This window comes from Heterodontus francisci, chromosome 2, assembly GCF_036365525.1.
Source record: "Heterodontus francisci isolate sHetFra1 chromosome 2, sHetFra1.hap1, whole genome shotgun sequence".
In the NCBI taxonomy this organism is placed as follows: domain Eukaryota; kingdom Metazoa; phylum Chordata; class Chondrichthyes; order Heterodontiformes; family Heterodontidae; genus Heterodontus; species Heterodontus francisci.
This window is the reverse complement of record NC_090372.1, coordinates 110,851,412-110,868,487: the sequence shown is the minus strand read 5'-3', so window position 1 is coordinate 110,868,487 and position 17,076 is coordinate 110,851,412.

Here is a 17,076-nt window from a genome sequence, read left to right as displayed (position 1 = left end):
ATCTGATCGGCAATAATCACTCTCTGGGACCCCGATCTTCACGTCTGAGATGGCGCGTTTTCTTTGGCTCCCAGCTAGTTTTAGTGCCTCCTCTTCAGCCTGACTTAAAGGACTGAGGTCGGGTACTTTGCCACCAGTACTGGCTGTCTCCCTCCTGTTATGGGCCCTTTTCTCCTGAAAGAGCAAGGATGCAGATATTGAACATTGCCAAACTTCAACATCACAGTTCTCCTAACGTGGGCACTTCATCGACACCTAGGGGATGCTTTGCCTGGCATACTGACTCAACCTGTCATGAGTCTCACTTGCTCTGAGATAATAACAAGGGAGACTTGATTCACATATGCAGCCAGTCATCTGTCAGCAAGCTGCTATGACCTCCCTGTCTTTGACTTGGCGGTGGCACCCATGTGGCATACCGTGTAGTGTCAACCAGATCACACCAAGCAATTTTGGAACGTGCCACTTACCTTTGCTGAACGCATGAGGTCATTGACCCTCTTCCTACACTGGACCCAGTTTTGTCAAGTAACCCCACGGCTACTAACCTCCTCTGTGATTTCCGTCCAGGCTTGCTTGATCAGCTAGGAGGACCATTTCATGCCATCACTGGGGAAAAGGACCTCCTGCCTTTCCCTTGGAGCCTAGAGTAGAATAAGCAGGGAGGCATCACTGAACCGTGGGGCCAACCTTGCTCATACCTCTGACATGATCAGAAAGATGCCAAGTAGGGTGGCTTGCTGAGTTATAACTCTTTTGAACAATACAGAAGTGTTGCTTCAGTGAGCTTTTGTAGAATGCAGGGAGACAGTGAATGCAGGGCTGGCAGGCTTTTAAAGATGGTGCCAGCACCTGGTCCTACATCAGGTGATGCAGTGAACGGTGTCTCCATTTCAGCCCCGCCACATGATTGGGCGGGAATGGCTGCCTCCATTATGCAAAATGGCCACCCGCCGTGTAATTGTGGTGTTGCGGCCGATCACAGGATAAACGGTGGCACTGTCATCTTGCACCCACCGCTGCTCCCGGCGGCATGCTGAGAAAATTCAGCCACGAACTTGGAATAATTTCAAGCAGTCTCACGTTAGGTTTTTTTTATATGCTAAAGAAAAATATTTGTATCAGAATATGCAGTAGGTATATAATGCCTATTGCAGCAAAACTGTCTTGTCCCTTAATTCACAACACTGAAAATAAGCTCTTTATCTGCCTTTTCACTTCTGAATAAGAAAATAACTACTATCTGCATCTGTACTTTCAAATTAATCACACTCTTTGTTAATGACTTCAATGGAGAGATAAGAACCATTGTCAATTATGCTCCATCTTAATGTGATGGCAGTAGGTGGTGGAATGCTCATGTATTTTTAGTGGGTGGTGGAATGTGGATGTGGAACATCTATCACAAAGCCATCAAGTGATAATGGAAGTAAAAACAGAAAAGGCTGGAAATACTCAGGTCAGGCAGCATCTTTGGAGACAGAAACAGACTTAACAGGCTTGATTTTTAGCCCTTGATAAAGGTGGGAATGGAAGTGGGCAGACACGGAATTTTGTGCTGCCGACCTGCATGCCAGTTCCCCAGCTCCAGCACACCCCTGGGCCATTTTCCTGGAAGCAGGATGGGGGTATTGGCAGGGCTAACTGCCCACAAGCAGCGGGTAGCCTATTAAGCTTTTGAGCCCAAAGCTGCAGATCGACAGGGATTTTCCTGTTGGCTTCCAGGTACCCGCAGGTGGCGCCAGATGGTAGCTGCTTGGAGGTGCTCCCCACCCAACGCACCTCCGCCTCCCCACTCCAATAATGGTGACCTGGCTACAAAAGCCTTTTTTGGTTTAAATTTGAAAAAGTCAGAAAGAGGACGCCTCCATTTTTGGGACACCCCCACCCTCACTTGCCTGCCATGGCATCCAGCTGCTGCTTTCAAGTTGGAGAGCCTCCTATTGGCCCTCCAGCTCCGAGAGCCTGTCTGTTGTCCTTAATTGGACAGTGAACCACCCCTCTGGCCATGAATTGGCCAATTCGGGGAAAATCACAGGTAAATGGCTGTTTCCCACACTGTGCAGGCTTCTGACCCCTGTTTGATGGCTAAGTTCAGAAGCCCACAAGAAAATCTTGCCCAACATTACCGGCACTTTTATCAAAGGTCATTGACTTGAAACGTTAGCTCTGTTTCTCTCTCCACAGAGGCTGCCTGACCTGCTGAGTATTTCCAGCATTTCCTGTTTTACTTTCAGATTTCCAGCATCTGCAGTATTTTGCTTTTGTGTTGAAGTGATAATGGACGTGCGGCCATCTTTTGTTCAAGGAGGCTCTCATCATGATATCTTGAAATCTATGCTGCAATGTATTTGAGCACAAGGTTGAGAAGCCTGGAGTTAAATTCTAATTAATGATTGGATTGTGACATATGGGAACCTTTGGCACTGGCCCTAATTCATGCTTCAGTGGTCATCACTTCAGATGAATGGGCATTTTGCCTTAATGCAGCACCTTTGGGAGAAGAAAGGTATTTTAAGTGTTACATCTGGAGTTGAGCAGAAAGATAGTGCCAGTTCTAACATTCATAGTAACTCAAAGTAAGACCATTTCAGATCCAGAACGACAAATCTATTTCTGCAACCTATTAGAGCAGGCATTCTGTTCATAGAGGAATGGTTTTGAAATGCTCAATTGTAAGAAATTATTTGATTTCTCCTGGAGTCCCACAGTGGGACAGGTTAAAAATAAAGATACAGGACAGTGGAAATAATTTTATTTTTTCAATATTTACAACCTCAAAATCCATGTGGCCATTTGGCCTGATGATGTGCATCCAGGCCAGTTCTTCTACTTATTGATGGTGTCCAGCGATGGCCCCAGAGTGGGGCCAGCTCATTAGTCCATCTATATTACAATGTTACCACTCCTAGGAGTAGTGTACAGGGCTAGGGAAGCAGGGGAGCATGGTAGAAAGAGGGCATGAGATTAGGAGTGCAGCCTTTAAAAGGCTAAAGCTGAAAATTACAAAAGTGGGCTGAGGGAATAGCAGATAACTAGGACATCTGAGCAGACCCTCTACGGAGATGTTGGGAAATTGTCTGCTGTGGCTGTGGAAGATGATGAGATCAGTGGAACAGAACAGGCAACAAATTAGAGAGCTGACTGTTGGGTAGCTGTAATGAATGGCTCATGTAAGTTTTCGTGGCACTTTTAAAGAATGTCTTCAATTGGAGGTTGAAAATTTCATAATGAGACCAACCTTCGGATACCCATAGAATTATATAGGAGAGAAGGAGAGTATCTGGCCCATCATGCCTGTGTCGGCTCTTTGCAAGAACTATACAATTAGTCCCTTTCCGCTACTTTTTTCCTATTGGTCTACAAATCTTTCCTTGTATCCAATTCCCTAGATGCTACTATTAAATCCGATTCCACCATCTTTTCAAGCAGTGCATTACAATTCATGACAATTTGCTGAATAGAAAAAATTTGCCTCAGCTCCCCTCTGATTCTTTTGCCAAATACCTTATAGAAACATAGAAAGTTTGCAGCACAGAAGAGGTCACTTGGTCCATTGGGTCTGCGCCAGCCGAAAAACGAGCCACCCAGCCTAATCCCACTTTCCAGCATTTGGTCCGTAGCCCTGCAATACATCTTTTCTGTGTCCTTTGATTACCGACCATCCCACCAGTGGAAACAGTTTCTCCCTATCCACGCTATCAAAACCTTTCGTAATGTTGAACATCTCCATTAAATCTCCTCTTAATCTTCTCTGGGTCTAAGGAGAGCAATCTCAATCTCTGTAGACTCTCCACATAACTGATAGCCGTCATTACCATTCTTGCAAATCTCTCCCGCACCTTCTCGAAGTTCTTCTCTTGAAACTCCTGTATGAAAAGCAACAAGGAAAGAAAGACTGTGTGTTTCCATGGGAGGAAACCATGTTTTGCATGCCTATTGAAGGAAGGTGGCAATGGTACCTCTATCGCCCAAGGACAACAGACCAGTTCTGGAAAATGTTCAATGATCTAATTAGAGATATTATTAGTAAAGAAACAATACTGGAGAATTAATGAGACTTAATGTTGACAAATCCCCTGGACCTGATGGCCCGATCCTAGGGTTTTAAAAGAGGTGACTAAAGAGATAGCGACTGCTTTGGGTTTGATTTTCCAGAATTGCCTAGGTTCCAGAATGGTTCCCTTGGATTGGAAGGTAGCAGGCATAGCTCCACTCTTCAAGAAAAGAGGGAAAGAGAAGGCAGAGAACAATAAGCTAGTTAGCCTGACATCAATAGTATGGAAAATGTCAGGATCTATTATCAGGGATGTGGTAACACAGCACTTAGAAAATCATAATATAATTAGGCAGAGTCGACATGGATTCGTGAAAGGTTAATCTTGTTTGACATATCCATTAGAATTTTCTGTGGTTGTAACTATCAGAGTAGATAAGTGGGCGGTGGGGTGGGGGGGGGGGGGGGTTGTGGGGGGGCGGTTGCGGGGGTGGAATTGGATGTGGTGCCTTTGGATTTTCAAAAAGCAGTTGATAAGGTCATACAAGAGGTCATTACACAAAATTAAGGTTTATAGGATTGGGGACAATATATTAGCATGGATTGAGGATTGGTTAATGGACAGAAAACAGAGGGTAGGAATAAATGGGTCCTTTTTGGGTTGGCAGGTTGGACTAGTGGGGTACTGCAAGGATCAGTGCTTGGGCCTCAGCTATTTACAATTTACATCAGAGACTTAGATGAGGGGATCCAGTGTAATGTATCCAAATTTGCAGACAATACAAAGTTAGATGGGAAAGTAAGCTGTGAGGCTTACTTTTTTCTTTGTGGGGCTACAAAGAGAGAGATAGGTTAAGTGAATGGGCAAGAATATGACAGTTGGAATGTAATATGAGGAAGTGTGAAGTTACCCACATTGGAAGGGAAATTAGAAAATCAGAATATTTTTAAATGGTGAGAGACGGTGAAATATTTGCATTCAGAACGACCTGGATGTCCTTGTACACGAATCACAGAAAATTAATATGCAGGTGCAGCAAACAATCAGGAAAGCAAATGGTTTTTAGTTTAATTTAGAGATACAGCACTGAAACAGGCCCTTTGGCCCACCAAGTCTGTGCCAACCATCAACCACCCATTTATACTAATCCTACACTAATTCCATATTCCTACCACATCCCCACCTGTCCCCTATATTTCACTACCACCTACCTACACTAGGGGCAATTTATAATGGCCAATTTACCTATCAACCTGCAAGTCTTTGGCATGTGGGAGGAAACCGGAGCACCCGGAGGAAACCCACGGGTCACAGGGAGAACTTGCAAACTCCACACAGGCAGTACCCAGAATTGAACCCGGGTCACTGGAGCTGTGAGGCTGCGGTGCTAACCACTGCACCACTGTGTCATATATGGTATAATCAGCCTTTATTACAAAGGCATTGCAGGAGAAGAGTGAAGAAGTCTTACTGCAATAGTATAACAACAACAACTTGCATTTTTATAGCACCTTTAATGTAATCAAATGTGCCAAGGCACTTCACAGTGGCACTATCAAACAAAATATGACATCGAGTCACATAAGGATATATTAGGGCAGGAAGCTCGGAGGCAGGTTTTAAAGAGAGTCTTAAAGGAGGAAAGCAAGATAGAGAGGGTTAGGGAGGGAATTCCAGAGCTTAGAGTCTTGGCAGCTGAAGGCAGGGCTACCAATGGTCGGACAATTAAAATTGGGGAGGTTCAAGAGGCCAGAATAAGAGGAGGGCAAATATCTTGGAGGGTTGTAATGCTGGAGGAGATAATAGAGATAGGGAGAGGCCAAAACATGGAGGGATTTGAAAACAAGGCTGAGAATTTTAAAATTAAGGCATTGTTTGACTAAGAGCCAGTGTAGGTCTGAGAGAACAGAAGTGTTGGGTGAACAGGATTTGGTGTGAGTTAGGATACAGGCAGCAGAGTTTTGAATGACCTCAAGTTTACAGAGGGTAGAATGTGGGAGGCCAGGAGTGCATTAGAATCGTCAAATCTAGAGGTAACAAAGGCATGAATGAGGGTTGTGAGAAGCAGCTGAGCTGAGGCAGGGGCGAAGTCGCACAATGTTACGGAGGTGGAAATAGGCATGGATATGTGGTCGGAAGCTCCTCCTGGGATCAAATATGACACCAAGCTTGAAAACAGTCTAGTTTATTTTCAGATATTTTCCAAGGAGAGGGTTGGAGTTGGTAGCAAGGGAACAGAGTTTGGAGAAGGGACTGAAAACAATGGCTTCAGTCTTCACAATATTTAATTGGAGAAAATTTCTGCTCATCTAATACTGGATGTTGTATAAGCAGTCTGATAGTTCAGCAATGGCTGTGGAGATGAGAGAGCTGGTGGAGAGGTAGAGCTGGGTGTTGTCAGCATACATATGGGAACTGACATTGTGCTTTCGGATGATGTTGCTGAGGAGCAGCATGTAGATGTGAAATAGGAGCAGGTCAAGGGTAGATCCTTGTGGGGGGTGGTTGGGGGGGGCGGTCATCAGAGATAATGGTGTGGGAGCAGGAAGAGAAGCCATTGCTTATGACACTCTGGATATGATTTGATAGATTATAATGGAACCAGGTAAGAGCAGTCCCACCCAGCTGGATGGCAGTGGACAGGCACTGGAGAAGGACAATCATGTCAGTGGCTGCAGACAGGCTGAGAATGATGAGGATGGATAGTTTGCCTTTGTCACAGTCACATGGAATATGATTTTTGACTTTGATAAGAGCTGTTTTGGTACTGTGGCAGGGGTGGAAAACTGTTTAGTGGGATTCACAAAAGGAGTTCCAGGAAAGATGGACGTGGATTTAGAAGGCAACAACATGTTTAAGGACTTTGGAGAGGAAAGGGAGGTTGGAGATGGGTCAATAGTTTTCAAGGATAGTGGAGTGAAGGATTGCTTTTTGGGGAGAGGGATGATGATGGTAGATTTAGAAAGAGTTATCACACCTGAAGAGAGAGAACTGTTAACAATGTCAGCTAACATGGGAACCAGAAGGGGAAGTTGGTCAGTCAGCAGTTTAGTGGAAACAGGGTTGAGGGAGTAGGAAGTGGGTCTTGTGAGCAACATGAGCTCAGAGAGGGCATAAGGGGAGATAGGAGAGAAACTAGAGAAAGATGCAAGATCAGGGCTAGGATGGGGAACTTCAGAGAAAGTTTGGTCGGTGGGCTAGTGGAAGGAAGGGAAGTGGCAGAGGTAGCTGATCGGATGGTCTTGCTTTTAGTGACAAAGAAGTCCATGGTCTCCTCGCAATTATTGTTGGAGATGAGCGTGGAGGAGACATGAGAGAGGGGTTTAAAAAGATGGTTTGCAGTGGGGTAAAGAAGAGGGGGTGATCTTTGCATTCCAGAATCGAGTATTGTAAGCAGCTTTGAGAACCACATCTTGAGAAGGATGATAAAAACAGAAAGTTCCTAAAATACTCAGCAGGTCTGGCAGCATCTGTGGAGACAGAAACAGAATTAACATTTCAGGTCGATAACCCTTCATCAGAACATAAGGAAGGATATAAAAACAAGAAATGCTGGAAATACTCAGCAAGTCTGGCAGCATCTGTGGAGAGAGAAGCAGAGTTAACATTTCAGGTCAGTGACCCTTCTTCAGAACACGCAAAGGTTAGAAATGTGAAAGGTTTTAAGCAAGTAAAGCGGGGGTGGGGCAAGAGATAGCAAAGGAGAAGGTATTGATAGGACAAGGTCACAGAGAATAACCGACCAAAAAGTCATGGAGCAAAGGCAAACCATATGTTAATGGTGTGTTGAAAGACAAAGCATTAGTATAGAAAGGGTGTTAACGGACTGAAAGCTGAACAGCCACAAGTACAAACATTTAAAAAAAACATGGGTAGGAAAACTGAACAAACTAAAATAAAATAAAATAAACACAAAAAAATATAAAAAAGAAAAAATAACTAAAAATAAAAGTAAAATGGGGGACCCGTCATGCTCTGAAATTATTGAACTCAATATTCAGACCGGCTGTAGTGTGCCTAATTGGTAAATGAGATGCTGTTCCTCGAGCTTGCATTGATGTTCACTGGAACACTGCAGCAAGCCCAGGACAGAGATGTCAGCATGAGAGCAGGGGGGAGTGTTGAAATGGCAAGCAACCGGAAGCTCGGGGTCATGCTTTCGGACTGAGCGGAGGTGTTCCGCAAAGCGTTTGGTCTCCCCGATGTAGAGGAGACCACATTGTGAGCAGCGAATACAGTATACTACACTGAAAGAAGCACAAGTAAATCGCTGCTTCACTTGAAAGGAGTGTTTGAGGCCTGGGATAGTGAGGAGAGAGGAGGTAAATGGGCAGGTATTACACCTCCTGCAATTGCAGGGCAAGGTGCCGTGGGAAGGGGTTGAGGTGGTGAGGGTAATGGAAGAGTGGACCAGGGTGTCACGGAGGGAATGATCTCTTCGGAATGCTGACAGGGGAAGGGAGGGGTAGATGCGTTTGGTAGTGGCATCACGCTGGAGGTGGCGGAAATGGCGGAGAATGATCCGGTGGATATGGAGGCTGATGGGGTGGAAAGTGAGGACAAGGGGAACCCTATCGCAGTTCTGGAAGGGAGGGAAAGGGGGAAGGGTAGAGGTGTGGGAAATGGGCCATACACGGTTGAGGGCCCTGTCAACCACAGTGGGGGGGAATCCTCGGTTGAGGAAAAAGGAAGACATATCAGAAGCGCTGTCATGGAAGGTAGCATCATCAGAGCAGATGCATCAGAGACGGAGAAACTGGAAGAATGGAATGGGGTCCTTACAGGAGGCAGGGTGTGAAGAAGTGTAGTCGAGGTAGCTGTGGGAGTCGGTGGGCTTATAATGGATATTAGTAGACAGCCTATCCCCAGAGAAGACGAGGAAAGGAAGGGAAGTGTCGGAGATGGACCATGTAAAGCTGAGAGAAAGGTGAAAATTAGATGCAAAGTTGATAAAATTTGTCAGTTCGGGGCGGGAGTAGGAAACGGCACCGATGCAGTCATCAATGTACCGTAAAAAGAGTTGGGGGAGGGGGTCTGAGTAGGACTGGAACAAGGAATGTTCGACATATCCCACAAAAAGACAGGCATAACTAGGACCCATGCGGATGCCCATAGCAACACCTTTTACTTGAAGGAAGTGAGTGGAGTTGAAGGAGAAGTTGTTCAATGTGAGAACAAGTTCAGCCAGGAAAGATATGTTGACCTTGGAGGAAGTGCAGCATAGATTTACCAGAATGGTATCTGGACATTAAGAGTTAAATTATGAAGAGAGATTACACAACTAGGGTTGTATTCCCTGGAATTTATAAGGTGAAGGTGTGATTTGATCAAAGTTTACAAGATATTAAAGGGAACAGATAGATTAGATACAGAAAAACGATTTCCGCTAGCTGGGGAGTCTAGGACTAGGGGGCATAGTCGAAAAATTAGAGCCAGACCTCTCAGGAGTGAAATTAGGAAACACTTCTACATGCAAAGAGTGGTAGAAGTTTAAAACTCTCTTCCACAAATGGTGATTGATGCTAGACCAATTGTTAAATTTAAAACTAAGATTTTTGTTCTCCAAGGGTAATAAGGGATATGGGTCAGGTATATTGAGTTAGGTCTTGATCAGCCATAATCTGATTGAATGGCAAGAACAGGCTTGAGGAGCTGAATGGCCTATTCCTGCTGCTATGGTCCTAAATGGAATATGTTGAGAGGATGGAATGACAACAATTGTGCAGGGTGACTATGAGGGGTAAGTGTGAGATGGCAATAAGATGACGAAGAGTGTCAGTGGTGGCTGTTCAGATGAGTATTTGAGGAGGTGCCTCAACAGAGAGGAATGAGTGGAGCTGAAGGTGTGTTGATGTGAGGAATGTTGTACAGGGGAAGCTGGAGAAGGCAGGTTGAGAGGGCAGCACTTGAAGGTGGCATGCCACTCACCTTTCCTACCCTGATTAGGTAATTGAAACTCTTGCAGCACTGTATCCATGAGCGAGGGACTACAGTCTTGCTGCTCACCTTCTCATACACTTCCAGCCATGCCTGTTTGTTTTCCGAGGCAGGCTTTATACCCTCACCCTTTGCTGCAAAGAAAATGTCCCTGTAGCCCTTATAGCCTGCAGCATGATCTCCAGGGATGCCTCAGATAAGAGTGGGGCAGCCTTCCCTCATTGAGAGCCCATCACTCAAGTTGCTGTCTCTCACTTGCCAGTTGTAGAATGGTTCCATTCTGTCCCTCTCTGGAGTCCCCTTTAAATACTGAAGCTTCAACAGTCAGATGCGGGTTGTGATCACGCTCACCCACGTTATTTGGTTGGAAAACATGGAAGCCAGGTGCTAATGCTGTGGCTCTGTTAAAGAGGCAATGAAAAACCTGCTCCTGAAACTTGCGGTTTCCTGACCCGCTGCCAGCCTCCCCCTGTTCCGTGCAAGTCTGAATGTTAAAATTCACCCCAGTGTGAGGCAGGGTACTGCCTGGCACATTCTGGGCATTAGAGAGCTAACTCTGTGAGAAGCAAGATGTTAAGCTACTGGGGAGACATGCTGCTCTAGCTGTGAGAGATGCTGAGTTTAATGGGACAGGATAAGTGTCAAGCAAGTAAGTTCTCACCTACCAAGCATCTCTGTGGAACATGAGGCAACCATTGCCACCAGAAACCTTCACCTGCATCTTTTTCTCCTTAATTCCAGGAGGAATAATGCTCACCCATTCATAACTTGTGCCATCCTTTCAGCAATGGGGGATGAGAAAGAAGAGTATGATGATGAGGAGTAGGAGGAAATGATATTTTATTGATGGTGATTGCGATAACAATGATAATGATGATGAACAAAATGCTGACAAGGTTGCACACTATGCCTGGAGAAAGATCCTGCCCAATCGTCTTGTGCCCCAACCGTCGCGATGACAACTGCCTCCCCCCCAACCACACCCACTTGTGTCAGTTACTCTCTCAGTCCCATGCAACAGCTCAGACTCTTTCATCCATGAGGAATTAGATAGGCTTGGTGAGGATGTGACACCAGGTGGTTCACAGAGTAGGAGAGCAGGAGGACTCGGGAGTAAATGAGGATGTGCTGTACTCCCAGTGGCACTGCAGTGAAGACTGCTCATGGCTTCAGAGTCATAAATCCAGGATTCATTGGTGCTCATCTGAAAAGACGGACTCTTGAACAACATCACACCTACGTGCAGACTCTAACATCAATTTCTAGGGACATGTGGCAACTGAGAAATATGACTTTGGACTCTACAGCTATTATTTATAGTAACATCAGGAAAGCTTTCTTTCTCATTTTGGGGGAAGTATATATTCTACTCACATGCCTTAACTCTCTCCTTCCAAAGGTAAAAATAACTACAGGCAGCACCAAAGAAAAACAACAGGGAGGAGCAGCAGCAGCAAATTGTGGGCAGGAAGACAGGAGTACCTATGGGATAGGTTCATCAACAGAAACACAAATTTCTGCCCTGGTGGCAGCAGGGGACAGATTAGATCGCACCCACCATACCAGATTTCAGGTTGCTGTTTATCAGGACATTCAGGATCTGATAGCAACCATAAGACCAACCATCCCACTGTCAATGGAACACTGATTCAGGGGCCAGTAGGATGGAAGTGGCAGGGGTAGATCTGCATGAGTCTGATAATTCTCAGGTCAACAGCACAGGAACATTTTCCAGCCAACCCCCACATAGTACTATGCAATTTGGAGAAGACTGGTTATCCTGGCAGAAGCTTCAGAGATGCAGCCAGCAGCAGCCTCCTCCCAGGTCTGAGGGAGCAAGAGAGGAGGGCCAGCTCTGTACCATGAGCCTTTCGTACCACAGAAGCAGCCAACCACCTCTTACAATAGTAGCCCTGAGGTTGCACATAGGAAGGACATCAAAATAGATACAAGCATGACTGCTTCAGAAACATAGGGCTGCACAGTATGAGAAAGGAGTAAGATGACTTATGTTCGCATTTGAATTCCTTGTATTGAAGGGGAATGTGAAATTATTTCATCTTATATTATTTACAGAAATCATAGTCATACAGGAAAGGGTAGACTTATCTTATGCTCATTAGTTCAGTCAGTTTATTGAGACCTGTGTGGCCACATAGAGACAAATAAGTCTAACATGCTGTGAGGTTCTCGGATGGAAATTGGTTGGAAGGGTTTATAAATGTTGCTGGTCTTGTCATTAATTTGAAGGTGGTGACAAAGATAGATGGTATAAAATCATTGAGAAGACATACAATGGCATGCCCCATTTAAAAAAAAAGAAGCTCAGTTAAAGGGCACTTTGAGAAAGCACATAAAGCTGAATTGTCATGGTGTGTACTCCAAGCTTCTATTAACCTTCAATTACCATCTCGAATCAACCTCATCCAATCCCATAGGTTCTCCTGTCTTCCTGCCCATAGTTTGCTGCTGCTCCCCCAGTTGATTTTCTTTGGTGCTGCCTGTCAGTTATCTTTACCTTTGGAGGGAGAGAGTGAAGGCACGTGAGTATACACTTTCCCCAATGAGTGTACAGATTTCATGAGGATGTGATGTGGAGGTGTTTTGTCCCTTTAAATAATGTGTCGTTGAAGACTAGCAGCAGCAGCACTTATTCAGACAATGTGAATTGCCAGTGCGGTGCAAGAAGGTGCTTGAGTGTTTGAAGAGCTTGTGCTTTGCAGCAGTGAGCTCTTTTGACACCCAGATGTTGAGAGAGAAAGATTACAATAAGTAAGCTGTGAAGGCCCGATGGGTAGTCAAGGATGTGTATTGGTAACCTTGCCTTGACCAACTTCGTGCTTGTGAGGACATTGAACCACTTCCTACCCTATGTGGCAGTTCTTGGAGTGATATACTTTCCACTGGCTACATCTGCTACCTTCCTCCAGTAAGCGTGAACCACCTAGGCTTTTATTGCCTGCAGTGCCTAACACTGTGGGCTGCATTTTGTTCTCAGCCCGACGCGGGTTTTTTGGCAGGAGTAGTGTGGGCAGGCCGGAGAATTGGAGTGGCAGCAGCTGCCATAGAGCCTGACACTGGGATTGCCAGGCCCAATCTTTCTGGCGGTGGTGAGGCTCTGTGGCAGCACTCCGCTGCACTGCGACAGGACACTACTTTAAATATTTAAATACCTCTTTGCATAAACTTCAATTTAATTTGCCATGATCTTACCTTCAGTTCCCAATCTTGAGCTCGTCATGCGGCACTCACGTACCTTCATTTTCCTGTAAATGAGAAGCTGGCGCAACTGAGGTGGGGAAGGGATCAACTCTGCATGATTTGTATGGGGAGTGGGGGACGGGATCAACTCTGCATGATTTGTATGGGGAGTGGGGGACGGGATCAACTCTGCATGATTTGTATGGGGCGGAGCAGAAGGGGTCAACTCTGCATGATTTGTATGAGGCAGGGTAGAAGGGGTCAACTCTGCATTATTTGTATGGGGCAGGGTAGAAGGGGTCAACTCTGCATTATTTGTATGGGGCAGAGCAGAAAGGGTCAACTCTGCATGATTTGTACAGGGCGGAGTAGAAAGGGTCAACTCTGCATGATTTGTATGGGGCAGGGTAGAAGGGTCAACTCTGCATTATTTGTATGGGGCAGAGCAGAAAGGGTCAACTCTGCATGATTTGTACAGGGCGGAGTAGAAAGGGTCAACTCTGCATGATTTGTATGGGGCAGGGTAGAAGGGTCAACTCTGCATTATTTGTATGGGGCAGGGTAGAAAGGGTCAACTCTGCATTATTTGTATGGGGCAGAGCAGAAAGAGTCAACTTTGCATGATTTGTATGGGGAAGGGGGAACGGGTCAACTCTGCATGATTTGGATGGGGAAGGGGGGAACGGGAAAACTCTGCATGATTTGGATGGGGAAGGGGGGAACGGGAAAACTCTGCATGATTTGGATGGGGTGGGGGAAAGGTCTAATATAGCCTCTGCCACTTTCTTACAGTACCAAGCATTGCAATAAATAACACGAAAGGGATGTGGAAAACTGCTTGCATTTTTGTCAAGTTCTGAATCTGAACTCATATTTAGATTTCTGTAAAGTAAAGATCAGAATCCAAACTCACCTTTGGATTTCAATTCAAACTGCCTTAGCTGAACCCTACAGTGAATTGTATGGTTGCAGCAAATGTACTTGTCAATCACAAAATTGAGCAGTCCTTGATCAAATGGTGCCCTGGTCAACATCAGACAAAGGGGTTTTTAATGCACACCATTAAGCATTCTCACAAAATAGCATTCCAAGTCACAAAAGCAGTTGTATACAAAAGGTACTTTACTGTTTGCTGAGGTTGTCCTTTGCAGCTGTGAATTCCCCTAATGTGTTCAGATGTTGCCTTATAAATTCAAACACAATGGGGCAGAAATTAGTTCTTAGCAGTAGCGCAAAATAGTGAATTAGCCGCCCATTTTACACCCTGCCTAATTTTTTGCCTCGTTTTCTTTCCATTGGAAAGGAAATGGGGTAGGGCATGAACTATGGAATGGATGGCCAGTTCACTATGGCCTGTTTTGCTCTACCACAGAAGACCAGTTTCAACCTCTGTAATTTTTATCAATAGACTTAAGAATTAAAGAATGAAACAAAATAGGTAATTTCAATACTAGATTCTGCTTACAGCTTTTCCCATTTGATTGACAGGGTTAACTCATCCACATCAAGTAAAATTGCTCCCATTGCATACAACATCCTTGTATTATTCTCAACAATCCCGCTTTTACATCCTTTTGTGATTTACAGTCTTATAACATTTGACCACACTTACAGCACAAGTGTAAAATCAATTTTGTGCAGGACCATTTATCTCAGCGGTGATGTTAACCTGTTCTTTAATGGAAAAGCAGGGCTGGAGAGGGACTGTTTGTACTCCAGAGTGGTATTTCACAGACTGAAGCCAAATGGTCTGAAGAGCCGACTTGTGACCTTTAGGGATATTTCAACGCTGCTGAACATTTGGCAGCAGTAGAATACTATTAACTGTGTGACTACCAGAGGACTGATTCAGCAATGGGGCCAGAATAGTAACATTATTAATTATACATGAGGCAGAATTTACCAAATATATTTTAGAAAATATCAGTGCACTACAGTCAAAAATGATTTTACTATGACCCTTATTCAGTCCCTTTGTTTACCATAATATAAAATATTAGAAGTACAGAACTGGTCTGGCTGCATCTGAAAGGAAAAAAACAAGGGCTAACAATTTGGTCAAGACCAAAAAGCAGGCAGATTGTGATGGAAGATGTCTCGCTAAAACATTGGGCTGAATTTTACTGGTCCCCCTGACATCAGGGGAGGTGGCGGGGGACCCAGAAAATGCTTCCAGGAGATACCCACCACAGGCCCCAATGACAGGAAGGCCGAACCCCATATTAACGGCGGCGGTGAAGCCTCATGGTAGCCCACCGCCACTCGGTGAGGGCACCATATTTCAACATGCTAATGTATTAAACTAAGGAAAAATTACTTACCTCATCGCGCGAACTATCCTGCTCTCAAATTACATTATAAACACACTGTCCCACTCCTCACATCATACACACACTGCCCCACCCAACAGATTATACACACACTGCCCCACTCCTCAGATTAAACACACACTGCCCCACCCCACAGATTATAAACACACTGCCCCACTCCTCAGATTATACACAGACTGCCCCACTCCTCACATTAAACACACACTGCCCCACCCCACAGATTATAAACACACTGCCCCACTCCTCAGATTATACACACACTGCCCCACACCTCAGATTATACACACACTGCCCCACTCCTCAGATTATACACACACTGCCCCACACCTCAGATGATACACACACTGTCCCACTCCTCACATCATACACACACTGCCCCACACCTCACATCATACACACACTGCCCCACTCCTCACATCATACACACACTGTCTCACTCCTCACATCATACACACACTGCCCCACTCCTCACATCATACACACACTGCCTCACTCCTCACATCATACACACACTGCCCCACTCCTCACATCATACACACACTGCCCCACACCTCAGATTATACACACACTGCCCCACACCTCAGATGATACACACACTGTCCCACTCCTCACATCATACACACACTGCCCCACACCTCACATCATACACACACTGCCCCACTCCTCACATCATACACACACTGTCCCACTCCTAACATCATACACACATTGCCCCACTCCTCACATCATACACACACTGCCTCACTCCTCACATCATACACACACTGCCCCACTCCTCACATCATACACACACTGCCCCACACCTCAGATTATACACACACTGTCCCACTCCTCACATCATACACACACTGCCCCACACCTCACATCATACACACACTGCCCCACTCCTCACATCATACACACACTGTCCCACTCCTCACATCATACACACACTGCCCCACTCCTCACATCATACACACACTGCCCCACTCCTCAGATTATACACACACTGTCCCACTCCTCACATCATACACACACTGCCCCACTCCTCACATCATACACACACTGTCCCACTCCTCACATCATACACCCACTGCCCCACTCCTCACATCACACACACACTGCCCCACTCCTCAGATTATACACACACTGCCCCACTCCTCACATCATACACACACTGCCCCACTCCTCAGATTATACACACACTGTCCCACTCATATCATACACACACTGCCCCACTCCTCAGATTATACACACACTGCCCCACTCCTCACATCATACACACACTGCCCCACACCTCAGATTATACACACACTGCCTCACTCCTCACATCATACACACACTGCCCCACACCTCAGATTATACACACACTGCCTCACTCCTCACATCATACACACACTGCCCCACACCTCAGATTATTCACACACTGTCCCACACCTCACATCATACACACACTGCCCCACTTCTCAGATTATACACACACTGCCTCACTCCTCACATCATACACACACTGCCCCACTTCTCAGATTATACACACACTGCCTCACTCCTCACATCATACACACACTGCCCCACTTCTCACATCATACACACACTGCCTCACTCCTCACATCATACACACACTGCCTCAC